This window comes from Podarcis erhardii, assembly GCF_964252035.2.
Source record: "Podarcis erhardii genome assembly, chromosome: 9".
Taxonomy (NCBI): Eukaryota; Metazoa; Chordata; class Lepidosauria; order Squamata; family Lacertidae; genus Podarcis; species Podarcis erhardii.
In genome coordinates this window covers 80,952,070-80,970,460 of record NC_138512.1, presented here as the reverse complement: position 1 = coordinate 80,970,460, position 18,391 = coordinate 80,952,070, and positions in this window count along the sequence as shown.

Sequence of the window (18,391 nt, the reverse complement as noted above, 5' to 3'; positions counted from 1 at the left end):
CCAGGCCATGCCCAGACTAACTGGGTACCATTATTTTATTTTTATTTATAAATTTATATGCTGCCCTTCATCCTAGAATCATGGTGATTTACAATACAGAAAGACAAAAATGCATAATATCAGTGTATCTGAAGAAGTGTGCATGCACACGAAAGCTCATACCAAGAACTGACTTAGTTGATCTTTAAGGTGCTACTGGAAGGAATTTGTTTTGTTTTGACTATAGATAGTTTAGTTAGCCCAAGCCCTGGGAGGAGAGGAATGTGTTTGCCTGGCGCCTAAAGAGATGTAATGAAGGCGCCAAGTGAGTCTCCCAGCAGAGAGCATCCCGCAAATGGGGAGCCACCACAGAAAAGGCCTGTCCTTGTGTGCCAGACCTCTTGTGGAGGAGACACACGAAGAAGGGCCTCCGATGATGATTTCAGGGTTTGGGTCAGTTCAGTGGCTGATGGTGTTGCCCTTACCGGCCAGAAGAGTCCTGGTGGAGGATCCATCCCTGACCAAACTGACTGACCGACACAAATACCTGAGTGGGGACAGGTCTGGGATGCCACAAAAGTTCTGGCCGGAAGAAATGTTTATGGGGTTCGACAGAGCGAAATGTCACAGACCAGCCCTCCTCTTCCTGAGTCGCTTGGCCAGACAACAGCCTTGAGTCCAGGCGCATCGTCAGCTGGTTTTGGGGTGTCCGTCCGCGCCACTTCCATCCCTTCCCGTCAAGCGGTGTGTGCACAGAGTGTCACCTCTCGTTCCGAGAACAGGGACATGATGCTGGTGTACAGCTTGGAGGGGAACGTTTTGTTCACAAAGCAAAGGCGCTGACAGAGGCTATTAGGAAAGTGAAGCTACCAACATTTTCTTTTTTTATATATATAATAATTTTTATTCATTTTCCAAACACATAATAAAGACAAACGAAAAACAAAACAAAACAAAAACATACAAAACATTTAAACATGTATAACTTCATAATCTTATTTTCATGCACCTTCTTTCCTTCGACTTCCCCATACCTCCCCATCACTGCATCCTTGTTTTACGATTCTTTAGCAACCCTTTAGTCAATTTATCTATAATTCCCTTTCGTTAAGTTTTCTTTAATTTGTTAATTACAGCTGTGTGAAGCTACCAACATTTTCTTGCACTGGGAAGAAAAGAGCAAACTCCACGCTCTGCGGTGGGGATGAAGAAGCCTTTCCTCCTGCTTCACAGAGCAAAAGAGGGACAGCGGGGACACCAAGAGCCCGTTGCCCACCCCTTTCCTCCTTCCTTTTCCTTCATGGGTCACGTTATTTGATGCAAGCAGCTGCATGATTGCTGCCAGCCAAGCAGGAACTGGAGAAAGGTCTGCTGTCTTCAGCTGACCAGTGGCACCTGAAAACAGCACCAGAGCGCTGGCTGGTTCTTCTGGGCTTGGTCTCCCAACCATGTAAGCTCCAGTACAGAAATGTGGCAGCTTGCACTTCTCCTAACCAGTTTTCTTCCTGAAGCTTGGTGTGTTCTCTGTCATTTAACCTGCACAACCTAATGAGTATTGCACATTGTTTTGCTCCTAAACTGCCGACATCAGCCATGAGAGTCACTTCTGTTGTTTGAAAATACTATGTCAGCAAACCTTTGATCATAACTCACTGTCATTGCCCCTGTTAGGCCATCTCCAATGGCTCTGCTGAGGTAAAACAACCTATGACTGAACCACCTGCCATTTCCAGGAGGAGAGATCTGGTGCAAAGGTCCAGATGTCTTCTTCTTCCTCCTCCTCCTCCTCTTAGGTTCCTCCCAGCAAGTGGGGACATTCTAGCCACATCTGATCCAGTTCTTTCATACTATTGTGAGACTGAGGAGTCAGTCTTCTTGATGTCCTGAGCCCCTTCTAATTCTTGGAGTCCTCTGCCCAGTACAGGTGAAAAACTGGTGGAAAATTCCACTGCTTACTGGACAGTTGTAAGATAATGGCCATAGCTTGCCATTTGAGCACCTCCATCAGCTTCTCTTTAATCTCGGCAATAGTTGTGAATCTGAGTAGTTAAGCACAATGATGAGCGTAACAAAAGACTGTGTGCCTTGCCAGCCCTCACCTAGCTGGTGCTTAGGAGGACTCTAGCCAGTGTGGAGCCAGGCAGAAGCTGAGAGGCAGAGCCATGCTTGATTCATGCTTGATTCAAAGCTGTGACTAAGAGAAGCAAGACCTTTTGGGGTGCTAATGCCCTCCATCTTAGGCTCAGGTTATATATATAGTATGCATTTTAAAAATTATGGATCCTAAAGGCACCGCAGTCTCTGCTGTTCCTCATTTCAAGGGAAGCGAACCCCCTAGGTAAGCACCTTGAACCCCTGAAATCTCTCACGACTCGGAGATTGGGGTGGCCTGCAACAATAGTCACTGACGGCGATTCAAGTGGTTACCTAAATCAGCTTTGACTTTCCTGTGGGCTCTGCAGGTGGAGGGAGAGCAGAGGATGAGGAACTCAGGGGCGACTTGATGAAAGCTGACAGATCTCCTGGTTGCTAATCCAGCCCCACCCCTTCCAAGAAGGCTGCCTTGCCTTGCCTTGCCTCACCCTAGAAGGTCGGTCACCCTGGCGCTGCCTCCCAGCTGCCTTCTTCGTCCTCAGCAGGCAGGCAAGCAGGCAGGCAGGTGGGCTCACACTGCCCTGGGGCCCCCCGCCCTGGCCTTGGAGGTCCCTACGGCTGCCTGCCTCCTCCGGCTTTCTTTCTTTCCTGCTGGCCAAGCAGGGCCTTCTTAGCCAGAGTGGCCCTGCTCTCTCCCTCTGATGTTTTCCCAGCTCCTCTGATGCTCCTTTAGTCTCACCTGAGGCAGGAGGTCTTGCCAGGGTGATCTGAGGGCAGCTGGGTGGCTGACCATGGTCTTTGCCTTTACTGCTGCATAGAATCACAGAATTGCAGAGTTGGAAGGGACCCTGGAGGGCCATCAGTGTTTGCTAACCGGGGGGGGGGGCATATGGCCCCCTAGGGCCCCCAGGCTATTCCATGGGGGGCACAGGTGAAATTGTGTAAATTGGGGGCCACAGCATGAAGGGGGGGTAATACTTTGTTAAAATAAAAAAACCCTCATTGGCTGGCTATCCGCTTGGCCAATCACAAGTGAGTAAGGGGGCAGGGGTGTCCCACCAGGGCCTAAGGCTCCTTTTTGCCACTTGTGTTTTCTTGGAGCAGCCCTGGTTTGCTTCTGGTGGGAGAGGGCAATCGCTGAGACTCCCGTTTTGACCAGTAGAGCCCACGATCCGGAACCTGCAGGTCAGGGAAGGGCAGTGGTGGAGGGGGCATGGGTGGGGCTGGGAGAACCAGAGCTGCTTGCTGCTGCTGCCGCCGGTGCTGGGCCTGCTGGCATCCCAAATTCTAGTACTGAACGTTGGGAGATTTGGGACAAACAAACGGAAGAACTTCTTCACGCAGTGTGTAGCTGAACTGTGGAACTCCCTCCCACAAGAGGCGGTGATGCCCAATGACTTTAAAAGAGGATTAAGGCAAATTCATGGGGAGGGCAAGGCTGTTATCCCCAACAGCAGTGCTCTGCCTCCAGTTTCTGGGGGTCTCAGGTGGGCTCAGGTCCCCCTTGTGCACTTCCCTCTGGTCAGCCAGTGTGAGGAAGACCCGAACCCGTTGGCCTGATCCTGCTTCTGCTAGCCTCCTCCTGTGCCCTTGATTGCAACGTAAATCCCGTTTGGCTCTCTGCTTCCGTTCCTGGTGCTGCAGCAAGTTCACCTGAATCAGAGTCCTGGGCCTGCCAGAACGGATGTTTCCAGCTGGCTGAGCTCGCCACATCAGTCCCCAGAAAAGACTCCTGCGCTTCTGGCTGGCTGAGCCTTGCCAGGGCCTTGTTGGCCTCGTGGCTGGTCTGGTGAGGAGGTGGACCTGTGCCCTCCTGGCCTGGAGGGTTCTGCAGGCTGCTTTTGCCCTGCTGGGGGGGGGGCTACTCTGAAGCAGAGCCCTCTCCCTCTCCAGGAGCTGGTTGTGAGCTCAGCTCCCCTCTTGCACTTGCGCAAGTCAGTCCTGGCTGGCTGGCGGGTTGAAAGAGTGCAGCCTGGAGCAGGCAGGGTCCCCACTGCCCTTACTCCCAGGGAAGGCGGCAGGTGGCCCTCTGGCGGCATGCCAGGCATCGGCAAGGGCTGGGCTCCTGCCTCTGCAGCTGCTCTCCTGCCAAGCTAATCGGGATTGATTTCTATTCCTTCCTTGTTCAGCGGGATGGGGATGGGTGGCGCTGGCTGGGTCCTTGGCCCACTTTCCTCGCCCGCCGGTGTCCTTGGCTGGCATCAAGACCGGCCTCCCCTTTGCAGAGCTGTGGCTGCATGAGGTGGGGCAGCCAAGCCCACCACCCCAGTCTCCTCCCTGCGGAAGCAGAAGGTGTGGGCCTGCAAGAGGCCTGATCCTGCATCTCTGGCTCCCCTTCTCTTTCCCCTTTTCTGTGGAGGGCAGCCAGGCAGCCTCCCTTCAAGACTCTCTTGCCTGCTACCTGACCCCCTTCTCACTCCCCACAGCCCCCTCCCATTCATCTTCTTCATTGCCTCCTGGTGGAGCCCCGCATTGGGCAAAAGATTCTGCATTTCAGGGGGTTGGACTAGATGACCCTTGAGGCCCCTTCCAGCTCCATGATTCTGTGACCACCTAACACAGGGGTTAACAAGGGATGTGGGTGGCGCTGTGGGTTAAACCACAGAGCCTAGGACTTGCTGATCAGAAGGTCGGCAGTTCGAATCACCATGACAGGGTGAGCTCCCGTTGCTCGGTCCCTGCTCCTGCCCACCTAGCAGTTTGAAAGCACATCAAAGTGCAAGTAGATAAATAGGTACCACTCCGGTGGGAAGGTAAATGGCGTTTCCGTGCGCTGCTCTGGTTTGCCAGAAGCAGCTTAGTCATGCTGGCCACATGACCAGGAAGCTGTACGCTGGCTCCCTCGGCCAGTAAAGTGAGATGAGCGCTGCAACCCCAGAGTCGGCCATGACTGGACCTAATGGTCAGGGGTCCCTTTACCCTTTTTAACACAGGGGTCAGCAAACTTTTTCAGCAGGGGGCCGGTCCACCGTCCCTCAGACCATGTGGTGGGCTGGACTATATTGGGGGTGTTGCAGGAACCCCCCCCCCCATCATTCAGTTTGTACAAACATGACACACTCACACACGACATATGCGACACTTCTGTTATAAATTCATAGAAAATCACCTGTACATCGGATCTGTACCATTCCACTTTTATTTTACACCATGAAGGAAGGGCTATCAAAGGGGGGAGACTTGACTCTCTGCTCCTTCTGCGGCTGCTTCCATATCAGTTCACTCAAAATCAAGAGGAATGTCGACAGAAGAAGCCTTGGCGATTGCATTAAGAAAGATAAATGATTCATTGGAACAGCTTAACAAGAAAACAGATGTGATAAATGTGAAAGTGGATGCTGCAACTATTAAAATTGACTTAAATACAGAAAGTATAAATAATCTGGGACAAAAGGTGAATATCAACACAGAAGCTATCCAGAAATTGATACAGGAATCTATTTTGATACGGCAGACTGCGGAAGAAGCTAAGGAGAAAGCTGTTGCTGCTGAATGTAAAGTAACAGAACTTGAGGCAGAGCGAGTCCCAGCCCTACAGAGGCAACTTGAGGAACATAAGCTGACGCTTGCTATGATTGAACTTAAAGAAAAACAGATGAATCTGAGGATCAGAGCCCTACCTGAATTTGAGAAGGAAAATTTGACAGATTTTCTCACACAGGAATTTGCTGACTTTTGGGACTTGGACTTGGGCCAAGAAGAGTTTAGAATTGTGAGGGCCTTTAGACTTGGAAGAGGAGGAAAAAAAGAGAAGAACAGAATAAGAGATTGCTTGATTACCCTTCGAACAAAAGAAGAGAGAGATAGAATTTTGGGCTGGCATTATCAGAAGAACCTAGAAGTACAACGGTCAAGAGTGGAAATTTTTAAAGACGTCCCAAAATATCTTCTGGATCTAAGGTCTAACTACAGAAATCTGGTTGCCCTGCTGAGAAGGAACAAAATTATCTTTAGGTGGGAGTTTCCCCAAGGTCTATCTTTCAGCTTCAAAGGAAGGAAAATAAAAATAAGATCAGTAGAAGATAAAGTAAAGTTTTTGGATAAATACGAAGAAGATCTGCAGAAAGGACTTGGAAAAGAGTCAAGAGCAACGGATAGAAGATCACCAGATAGAGGATCAGAGCAAAGAGCATTGGATAGAGGATCACCAGACAGGGGAATCTTGGATATATCAACATTATCCTTTGGACTGGATTTGCCAGTGAACGTTCCACCACCACCACCAACAGAAGAAGAGCAAGCATTGGGTTCAGTTGGAGGAATATCAGCGTAAATACATGATGGCGTTGCAGATTTCGAGCTGGAATGTGAATGGACTGAATTCCCCGGAAAAAAGGCGGAGAGTCTTTCATTTATTGAAAAAAGAACATTTGGACTTGATTTGTTTACAAGAAGCACATGTGATAAGGCTACATAGGAAGATATTGAGTAATAAAAGATTGGGCCAAGAATTTATTCCATCAGATAAAGTTAAAAAAGAGGAGTGGTCCTTTATGCAAAGGAGAGCCTATCACCAAAATTCATATTTAAAGATGACCAAGGAAGATTTATTGCAATTGAAATTCAATCACAAGGAGAGAAATTCCTAATTGTAGGTATTTATAAGCCAAATGAAGGCAAATCGGAGTTCTTTAAGAAGCTACATGAGATTTTGATGGATTATATGGACTACAACATGATCTTGATGGGAGATATGAATGGAGTGGTGTCTACAAATATGGACAAGGCACAGAGACAGGTAGTCAACAAAGATTGTAGACTACCTAAAACTTTCTTTGACATGACTGATAATATGGATTTAGTTGACATCTGGAGAGTGAAGAACCTGATGGGAAGAGAGGGAACTTTCTTCTCTGAGGCTAAAATGACATGGACAAGAATTGATCAAATTTGGGTAACTAGGGGATTTGGTTCCGAAGATCAGTAAAGTGGAGATCTGCCCCAAAACCTGTTCTGACCATAATGCTGTGAAGATGGAAATGAAATTGATGCCAACTGGTTCCTATAGATGGAGGATGAACAATACCTTGTTTAGGAATGAAGAGGTGACCAAGAAGGCCCAAAAAACTCTAAGAGACTATTTTGAAATAAATATGAACACTACAGTGGAAAAAAGAGTAATTTGGGAGGCAAGCAAAGCGGTTATGAGGGGATTCCTAATACAACAGAATGCAATTAAGAAGAGAACTCAGAATGAAAAAAAGGATAAAATCCTGGGAAAAATAGAGGAAGGAGAGAAGAAACTGAGAGCAAAACCAAAGTCACAGGAGATTTTGAAAGAGATAAAGTTATACCAAGTACAATATACAAAGCTGATGAATCAGGAAATAGAATGGAAGATCAAACAGATGAGGCAAAAGACATTTGAATCGGCAAATAAGTGTGGAAAATTATTGGCCTGGCAAATGAAAAAAAGACAAAAACTAAATACTATTACGAATTTGGATGTGGAAGGAAAGAATATACAGAACCCAGTGGAGATCAGGAAGTGTTTTCAGAGATATTTCAAACAACTCTATACACAGGAGAAGCAGAAAGAAATAGACATTGATCAATTTCTGAAAATAAACGCCCAAAACTAAGATTTTGTCAAAGATGTATAACTTGCTGCTGAAATGGAACACCCAGGATGAAACTGTGAAGTCTGCTATGATTAAATGGGCACAGGATGTTGGACATAACATTATGTTTGCTGACTGGGAACAGTTATGGACCACCGGTTTGAAATTTACGGCATGTAATGCCTTAAGAGAGAATATAATGAAAATGATATATAGGTGGTACATAACCCCAGTCAAGCTCGCAAAAATTTATCACTTGCCCGATAACAAATGTTGGAAATGTAAAGAGACTGAAGGTACATTCTTTCACCTTTGGTGGACGTGCCCAAAGATTAAGGCTTTCTGGGAAATGATTCATAATGAACTGAAAAGGGTATTTAAATATACCTTCCTTAAGAAACCAGAGGCCTTTCTTCTGGGCATGGTCGGCCAATTGGTGTCAAAGAAAGATAGAACTTTTTTTATGTATGCAACAACAGCAGCAAGAATACTCATCGCGAAGTATTGGAAGACACAAGATTTACCCACTCTGGAAGAATGGCAGATGAAGGTGATAGACTATATGGGACTAGCAGAAATGACCGGCAGAATCCAAGACCAGGGAAAAGAGTCGGCGGAAGAAGACTGGAAGAAATTTAAAGACTATTTGCAGAGGCATTGCAAAATTAATGGACATTAGAGGGATGTTGGACAGAAATTAAGTGGTTACCAGCGGTAATGTAAAGGTTGAGCAATAAGTTATAATAAGTTATAATAAGGATTTGCTGAGTTAAGAATTTGAACTGGAATACAAAAGGGGGAGGTGAGAGGAGGTCTGGGAAACAAGTTAATGGAAATAAGTAATGGAAACTATATTTGTTTTAACTGTTTTTTAATTTTGTATCTTTGTATTTTTGTTACTTTTGTGTGTGTTTTTTTTCTTTTTTCCTTTTTTATTCTTTGTATTAATTTGGAAACTCTAATAAATATTTATATTAAAAAAAACAATTTCTGAAAATAAACGGACTACACAAAATTTCTCAGGAAAAACAGCTAATGTTGAATTATAAAATAACGGATCAGGAGGTGGAAGGGGCCATCCAGAATATGCAATTAGGTAAATCTCCAGGACCAGATGGTTTGACTTCAAGATATTACAGATCTTTGAAAGAATGGTTAATACAACCATTGAAGGAAGTCTGTAACGAAATTCTGGAAGGAAGAAAGGCACCAGAGTCGTGGAAGGAAGCTTATATTACACTTATACCAAAAACAGAGACTGAAAAGACACAGCTTAAGAACTACCGCCCCATATCGCTGCTCAATGTGGATTACAAAATTTTTGCAGACATCTTGCCTAAAAGACTAAAAAAGGTTCTAGTAGAAGAAATTCATAAAGACCAAGCGGGCTTTCTCCCGGGCAGACACTTGTCTGACAACACAAGGAATATAATTAATATTCTAGAAGAATTACGAGTGAATATCAGTACCAAGGCAGTTTTGATATTTGTGGATGCGGAGAAAGCCTTTGACAACATCTCATGGAGTTTTATGAAAAAGAATCTACAGGGGATGGGGGTAGGCCAAGGTTTCGAAAATGGTATAGGTGCAATTTACTCAGAACAAAAGGCAAAACTAATTGTGAACAATGTGGTGACAGAAGAATTTAAGATTGAGAAAGGGACACGACAAGGTTGCTCAATCTCTCCATTGCTCTTTATATCGGTCCTTGAGGTTCTGTTAAATATGATTAGAAAGGACCAAGAGGTTAAAGGTATACAAGTGGGAGTTAAACAGTACAAACTGAAAGCATTTGCTGATGACTTAGTGTTGACTTTACAGGAGCCAGAATCTAGTACTAAAAGGGTATTGGAACTGATTCAAGAATTTGGACAGGTAGCAGGCTTTAAGTTGAACAAGATGAAAACTAAGGTTTTAGAGAAAAATTTAACTGTGAATGAGAGAGAAAAGTTTCAGGAGGAGACAGGATTAACATTGGTTAAGAAAGTGAAATATTTAGGGGTTAATATGACAGCCAAAAATGTGAATTTATTTAAAGATAATTATGAAAAATGTTGGACTGAAGTGAAAAAGGACTTAGAAATATGGACAAATTTGAAGTTATCATTGTTAGGCCGAATTGCTGTGATAAAAATGAATGTGCTGCCAAGGATGTTGTTTTTGTTTCAAACATTGCAAATTTTGGATAAGATGGATTGTTTCAAGAAGTGGCAGAAATATATTTCTAGATTTGTCTGGCAGGGCAAGAAGCCTCGAATAAAATTTAAGATATTAACCGATGCTAAAGAAAGAGGTGGATTTGCCCTGCCAGACCTTAAACTATATTATGAATCAGCTGCTTTTTGCTGGCTGAGAGAATGGCTGCTTCTTGAAAACACCGATGTGTTGGATTTAGAAGGTTTTAATAATGTATTTGGCTGGCATGCATATTTGTGGTATGATAAGGTAAAAGCACATAAAGCGTTTAAAAATCACATTGTCAGAAAAGCATTGTTTAATGTTTGGATAAGATATAAGGATTTGTTAGAAAAGAAAACTCCAAGATGGTTGTCACCAATGGAAGTGAAGGCACAGAAAAAACTCAATATGGAGGCCGAATGGCCGAAATATTGGGAAATTTTGGAACAAGATGGAGACAGAATAAAATTGCAGAGCTTTGAAAAATTGAAAAATAAAGTGCGAGATTGGCTTCATTATTACCAAATAATGGAGGCATATAATTCGGATAAAAAAGTTGGCTTCCAGGTGGAAAAATCAAAATTGGAAACAGAATTGTTTGATCCAAAAATTAAGCATTTGTCAAGAATGTATAACTTGTTGCTGAGATGGAACACTCAGGATGAAATGGTGAAATCAGTTATGATTAAATGGGCACAAGATGTTGGACATAACATAATGATGGCTGACTGGGAACAGTTATGGACCACAGGTATGAAATTTACGGCATGTAATGCCTTAAGAGAAAACTTAATGAAAATGATTTACAGGTGGTACATGACACCAGTCAAGCTTGCAAAAATTTACCATTTGCCCGATAATAAATGTTGGAAATGTAATGAGATTGAAGGTACATTCTTTCACCTTTGGTGGACATGCCCAAGGATTAAGACATTCTGGGAGATGATTTATAATGAAGTGAAAAAGGTATTTAAATATACCTTCCTGAAGAAACCAGAGGCCTTTCTCCTGGGCATGGTTGGCCAACTGGTGCCAAAGAAGGATAGAACATTTTTTATGTATGCAACAACAGCAGCAAGAATACTCATCGCAAAATATTGGAAGACACAAGATCTACCCACCTGGGAAGAATGGCAGATGAAGTTGATGGAATTGGCGGAAATGACTGGCAGAGTCCGAGACCAGGGAGAAGAGTCGGTGGAAGAAGACTGGAAAAAGTTTAAAGACTATTTACGGAAATACTGTAAAATTAATGAATGTTAGGAAAATGTTGGAATGAAGTTATATGGCTTTAGTAGAAACGTTATAAGGAATTAAGGATAAACAGATTAATAGAGTATTAAAGGGAAAATAAGGTTAGAATGTGTTAAGATAATTATAGGATTAAAAATAGAGGAAGATGGAAAGGAATTGCTGGAAAAATTAATAGAAGTGGAATACAAAAAGGGAGGTGCGAGGAGGTCGCGGAAATAAGTGAATGAAATATAAGATATTGAAATTATTTGATGTGTTTTAAATTGTGTTTGTTTTGTTTTGTTAGTTTAATGTTAGTGTTTTGTTAGTGTAATGTATAGTTTTTGTGTGTGTGTTTTTGGTATTGTATTGTATTGTGTTGTATTGTATGGTTTTTATTCTTTGTAGTGTTTAAACTGTTGGAAAAGGTAATAAATATTATTTTTTTAAAAAAAACAAAGGGGGGAGACTTGAAACAAGGCAGCCAACACATCCGCAGCCTCGCAAAGGACCTGCATATGGAAGTGGATTCAGTACAGTCTGAAACAAAGGACAGTGATCAGCCCTTCCCTCTGGGGGCAGGAAACTGCGAACTCCTCTTTGTCCTCAGGAATGTAATCATGGGGAGGGGGAAAGGAGGAACCGGACAGGTGACCAGACACTCAGGTTACCACCACAACTCCTCCCTGAACCCCTCCTCTTTGTGATGTGTCAATGATGTAGTCATGATGTAGTTATGATGTAATCTTAGGGGTGTAGCACGGGGGATTAGTGGCTAATAAAAGTTGGGGTCTTCTTTTGTTCAGGGCTTCCATCTTGTTCCATCTGGTGGCAGGTGGGAGTCCTGTCGCGATAGTCTTCAATAAAGACCAAGCCTACTGGCTGCTGTTTTGCTCTGCTATTCCTGGCTGGTGTCCTTTTTTTTTTTTTTTTTTTGTCCAAGGGAGCCCTCAGATTTCTCCATTAACAGTTGGGGGGGGGGTTGAGCGAATTCCTATGCCCCACAAATAACCCAGAGATGCATTTTAAACAAAAGGACACATTCTACTCATGTAAAAACACGCTGATTCCCAGACTGTCCGCGGGCCGCATTGAGAAGGCAATTGGGTCGCATCCGTCCATGGGCCTTAGGTTGCCTACCCCCAGTGGCATAGCGTGGGTTGTCAGCACCCGGGGCAAGGCAAGTAATTTGCGCCCCCTAACCCATGGATTTTAGCACTCGAGTTTCTTCCACTAGATTAGTTAAAGAAACCCTTACCCCCTAAGCTCATGTATTGTTTGCAGTGAGAGAGAGTGAGTGAGCCAGGTAGGGGCAGAGAGGTGCGAGTGCGAGCGCCCCCCCCAGATATTGCGCCCGGTGTGGCCGGCCCCCCCTGCACCCCCGACGCTGCGCCACTGCCTACCCCTGACCTAACAGGAAGGCTAGTTGCCTCCAGAAGGAGGGCTGGCTGCAGGGGTTTCTGGGAAGGTACGGCCTCTAGCTCCTGCCTTGTCCACTCAGTCCCCCCCCAAATGCCACCCCATCCTCTCTCTATCCTCTCTCTCTCTCTCTCTCTCTCTCTCTCTCTTCCTCTCTCTCTCTCTCCCTCTCAGCCCAAAGGGTTTGTTCAGAGCGAGAAGGGGAAGGACTCTGAATATGGCGCTGAATATTCCCACCTCTTCCCGCTCCCTCTGGGCCTTTACTCTGCTTGCCTCACTCATCACTGACTCATCCTTGCCCTCAGGCCTTTGGGGGGGGGGGAGAAAATCTCTCTGCCATGAATATCTCACTTCTCCCGCACCCCCACCATGCTTTCCTCAGGGTCCAGCATCTACATGCCAGGATCTGGCTCTCACATCAGGCAGCAAAAGAATTGTCCTCCTTTTCTCCCTTTCCTGCTCACATGCTGCATTTTGTTCCCCCTCACAAAGTGAGGGGCTGTTTTGATATCTCCTTAGCAGGGGCCAAGGCATGGCACTGCCAAGACAGAGACAGTGCTACGAGGGGGGGGGGCTAGCCAGGTTTTTTGCCCCGAGTGAAGCCTCCAGAGGGGCACCACTGAGGCTCCCAGCATGTGTGTGCGTGTACGCAAATGTGTGTAGACGGGTGCCAAACTGGGTCTTTGACCCGGGTGAAATAAAGCCTCATTTCACCTCTGGCCAAGAGGTTGACCCTCCAGGTGCATCAAGCTGTGTCAGGCCATTGTGTTGCCCAAACTGAGAGCTAGCTTTCCTGCATCTCGCTGGCGGGCTTTTCTTCTTCCTCCAGGGTTCTCCCTAAGAGGCCTGGGCTGGAGTGCGGAGGTTTTCTCCTGCTCCATGGGAGTGAATGGGAGCAAAGAGGGGTTCATTTGCATGCACTGAGAGACAGAGGATGGTTGTCTCTCAGGGATGCTTTGGTTGTGATTTAGTCTGTGAGCAGCTGGAAAAAGATGCTGTGATTACTAAGACCCAGTATGGGTTTCTCAAAAACAAGTCCTTCCTTCCTTCCTTCCTTCCTTCCTTCCTTCCTTCCTTCCTTCCTTCCTCTCTTTCTTTCTCCCTTCCTTTCTTTCTTGAGTTACAAGCTTGGTGGATCAAGGGAATGCTGGCAGAAGGACAAAAAGGAGGGAGCCAGTCAAGCTTTTCTAGGGAGGGAGTCCCAAAGTTGTCTGGGAGCAGCCACTGAGAAGACCCTCTCCCACAACCCCCACCAAGTGGGCCTGTGAGGGGGGCAGGAGCAAGAGAAGGGCTCCCCTCAAAGATCTCCAAACGCAGGCAGTTTGGCATGAGAGAATACGGTCCTTCAGATAGCTTGGAGCTCAGCCATGTAGGGTTTTATAGGTCACAACCAGCCCTTGGAATTGTGCCTGGATACAGCCAGTGGAGCTGCTGAAACAAGGGAATTGTCTTCTCCCCATAACCAGCCCTGCTCAGCACTCTGGCTGCGGCTTTTTGAGCCAGTTAAAGTTTCTGAGCCCTTTTCAAAGGCAGCCCCACGTAGGGCGCATTACAGTAGTCCAGACGGGATGGAACTGAGGTGTGTGTCACTGCAGCTTCAACTCAGACACCTCAAGGAAGGGGCACAGTTGGCACACTAGCCTTCGCTGTGCAAATGCGCTCCTGGGCAGCCAGGTTCAGGTCTGAGTCCTGGGGCCTGCCCAAAATGCAAACGTGTCTTTAACAGGCTGCATCCCTCCGAAATAGCAGAGCCGGCTGTGCTCAGCATCAGCCAAGATCCTCTCCCTGCAGTTTCATGCATATAGCATGGAAGGCAGGCTGGGTCCATGGAGCACTCCAGAAATGCCCTTGGGAAGAGGAGCAGCAGAGCCACACCCGGCAACCTCTAAAGAAACGTGCTCTGCCTGCCTGCCTTCTTCATGCTTGTGGTTTGCTGGAGTTTGTGCTTCTCCTCCTCTTCCTTATGTCAATAAATGCACTTTTCAGAGTCAACCTTTAGTGGCTTCCTTCACTCTGCTCATTAGGTTTGCTGGCATCTCCTTGGACCTTTTGTCATCTGTCATGTACATTTCTCTGCCAGTCTATTCTTCTGATCTCCGATCTTCCACAGGGGGGGTTGGCCTCTGCATCTCCCCTTCCGCTTCAGCCAGCAGCCTCCCTTTGGAGAAAAGTCCCTCTTCCGAAATTCAAAGTGACAGTGGGTGGACTCCCCTCTCGCTTTCTCCTCCCACCCAGGCTGAATTGGATGGTGTCATAATCACTCCTTTGAATGGTTTGACGAAAACAAGGGGCAGTAGTCAACTAAGTAGACCCACTGGAATTAATGGGTGAAACATGGCCATGTGCATTCAATCCAATGGATCTGCTCTGAATAATAATAATAATAATAATAATAATAATAATAATAATAATAATTTATTACTTATAACCCGCCCATCTGGCTGGGCCTTCCCAGCCACCCTGGGATGCTTCCAACAGGATTTTTAAAAGAAAATAAAACATCAAACATTGAAAACTGAGTTACTAGTCCAACCCCACTCAGTGCCAGAATCATGGCTGCAGCATCCCTGACTAACAGCTGGCTTTGGCTCACTCTTCTCTAGTCAGGCACTGGATCCCTGAAGCCATGTAGCATAAAAGGGATCTGGCGTTATTTGGCTTCCAGTTAAGGGAAGCTGGTGGGTTAATTTTTCACCAAGTGAGAAGGCAAATGGCTCCCGCTTGCTGCCCTCTGGTGACGGTTTCCTTCCACCCACAGATACTCTCCTAAGCGGCTCCCAGCAGCATCTGAAGACCCCAAAGAAAGAGAGGGACAGGCAGCAGAGCTCAGGTACCTTCAGGGACACCCCCAGAGGGGTTTGGAGTGGCTTTTTATTGTCTACTCACAGTAGACAGGAAGTGATGGTGCTGCCTGCCTTTCAGATGCAGTTTCACATTGGCTTATTTAATGGGGAAACAACTCAATTATAAGCTTTCGTGTTCAATATTGCTGAAATGCGTTTTCATGATCATAACTGTGCCCTTGAATTAAAAAAGCAGGAAATCTGACAACTACCCATTGATCAGAATAAAAAATTACAGAACATTAATCAGCCTTTGATAGCATCATCAGTCTTTTCTGCCCAATCCACCGCTGGCTCAATTAGTTGGGCAGCTTTCTCAAACTGCCCCCACTTCCGTGGGTTCCTTCCCCGATTTTGTTCCTTTGCTTTTTGATCTGTGATAATCGCAAAGTCAAAAAATGAAGTAACAAGTGATGGGAACAGGGTAGCCCAAGGGGACCCCCCTCATGCCCCCACCCTGACAAGACCAGAGGAGCTGGAAAAATCCAATCTAAGTGGCAGAGTGCCCTATTTTAAATGCCACCCCAGAGGCAAACCCTGGTCCCAAATGGAGGGGGCAATTGCTTGGTTGGAAAGGGGGGGGTTGCTCTTGTTGCTCCTTGAGAAAATCCAACTTCACTGATCAACACCTGGGAGGGAGGGCGGGCGGGCAGGCAAGGGATGATGCCTCCAGCCCACCCCAGACTCTCTTTCTTGGGGCTCTCAGAACCAATGAAGCATTTATGTGTTGAACATCAAGGACCTGCAGGAAGCCACACGGCCAGGTAAGGAGGCAGGATTTCACAAAGGGACCATTGGCAGGCGGCTGCCCTCCTTCCCCCTTGCAAAGGCCATTCAGCTCTGTGCCCTTTGTGCATGAGAGGGCGGCTCTGAATCGGAGCCCTTGGCCAAGGTGAAATCAAAGCCCCCCCCCCCGAAAGGAGAATCATTGCTCCCCATGGGAGGGAATTAATTGGATCCTTCCAGAGCAGGCCACCATCCCCAACCCCTGTGCAAACTTTCACTGTTAGCTGAACTGGGTGGATCAGGAGAGAATATTCCAGCAAAATGAAAGTCAGATTTCTGTGGTCTGACTGTGCAAATGCACACAGCTCAGATTCCTTCAAAGACGGGGGGACCTTCATTCATTCTAAGCTAATATAGGAAGACTTTGGAGGCAGGGCAGAGCCATCCTGGCTAGAAGCCATCAATAGCCCTCTGTGAATTTGTCCAATCCTCTTTTAAGCCATCCAAGTTGGGAGCCATAACTGCCTCCCGCAGGCATGAGTTCCATAGTTTAACTCTGTCTTTGTTCCTTTAAAATGTTTATATTATCAATCACTTCAAGTCAGTTTTAGATACAGATAGGGAGCCGTGTTGGTTTGCCGTAGTCGAAACAAAATTAAAAAGTCCTTCCAGTAGCACCTTAAAGACCAACTAAGGACGCAGGTGGCACTGTGGGTAAAACCTCAGTGCCTAGGACTTGCTGATCGCAAGGTCGGTGGTTCGAATCCCCGCGGCGGGGTGAGCTCCTGTCTTTCGGTCCCAGCTCCTGCCCACCTAGCAGTTCGAAAGCACCCCTAAGTGCAAGTAGATAAATAGGGACCGCTTTATAGCGGGAAGGTAAATGGCGTTTCCGTGTGCTGCGCTGGTGCTGGCTCACCAGTTGCAGCTTCGTCACGCTGGCCACGTGACCCGGAAGTGTCTTCGGACGGCGCCGGCTCACGGCCTCTTGAGCGAGATGAGTGCGCAACCCTAGAGTCGGTCACGACTGGCCCGTACGGGCAGGGGTACTGTCATTGGTATGAGCTTTCGTGTGCATGCACACTTCTTCAGATACTTCATGCACATGAAAGCTCATACCAATAACAAACTTAGTTGGTCTCTAACGTGCTGTTGTTGTTTAGTCTTTAGTCGTGTCCGCCTCTTTGTGCCCCCCTGGACCAGAGCACGCCAGGCCCTCCTGTCTTCCGCTGCCTCCCAGTTTGGTCAAACTCATGCTGGTCGCTTTGAGAACACTGTCCCACCATCTCGTCCTCTGCCATCCCCTTCTTCTTGCGCCCTCCATCTTTCCCGACATCAGGGTCTTTTCCAGGGAGTCTTCTCTTCTCATGAGGTGGCCAAAGTCTTGGAGCCTCAGTTTCAGGATCTGTCCTTCCAGTGAGCACTCAGGGCTGATTTCCTTCAGAATGGAGAGGTTTGATCTTCTTGCAGTCCATGGGACTCTCAAGAGTCTCCTCCAGCACCAGAATTCAAAAGCATCCATTCTTTGGCGATCGGCCTTCTTTATGGTCTAGCTCCAGGGAGATAAGGTGCTACTGGAAGGAATTTTTTTATTTTGTTTCAAGTTTATTACCCATCTGCTGCTGTACAAGGTTAAAGGTGTGTCTGTTTAACATGTATTTAAGCTCGAGTTACTGAGTGTAATTTTTGCATCTCGTCGTCATTCAGTGCACACCTTTCAGTCTTCTCTGCCACCGGCCTGGTAAGGAAGATGCCAAGTGTTTTGTGACATCTCCTGCCATGAATAATTGGCAAAGTCTTTTAGGTGCCACCAGACTTTTTGTTTTTCATTCAAAGCTGAAGGAGTAAACGCCCGGTGCCTAAGGCAGCAAAGCCCAGGAGGCCTTTCCACAGGTGGGGCTCCCCTCTGACGCATTCAGAGAAAGGCACCAGCCGGGGTGTGTGTGTGTGTGTGTGTGAGGGTGCTGAGCAGGGAGTGTCCAGACCCAGGGAGAGCTTTGGGGTCAAGGAAGGAGCAGTGCTGTGAACTGGACCTGGAAGCAACAAGAGGGCCAGTGAGGTCTGATGGCTGGCAAGATATGATGATCTGGGTAAGCAGTGGCACTCAAAGCCTTCCTCCTTCTTTCCCCTGCTATTTTAAATTGGCAGGAAGCCACCGAGCTGCCCAAAGTCTCAGTCTGGGAGATGGCAACCCTTCAGCGTGCTCCTGCCTGCGGAGCTCAAGGAAGTGAGCCAAGGAGCAGCTGGCCCCACAGGGATGCTGCATTCTATCTCCCGGCCGGCTCCCCCGGGCGGCCCGCGCCTCCTGCCCACCTTGCCCCAGGTGTCCCGGGCACCCAGGCCTCCTGCCCCTCCGCGCCA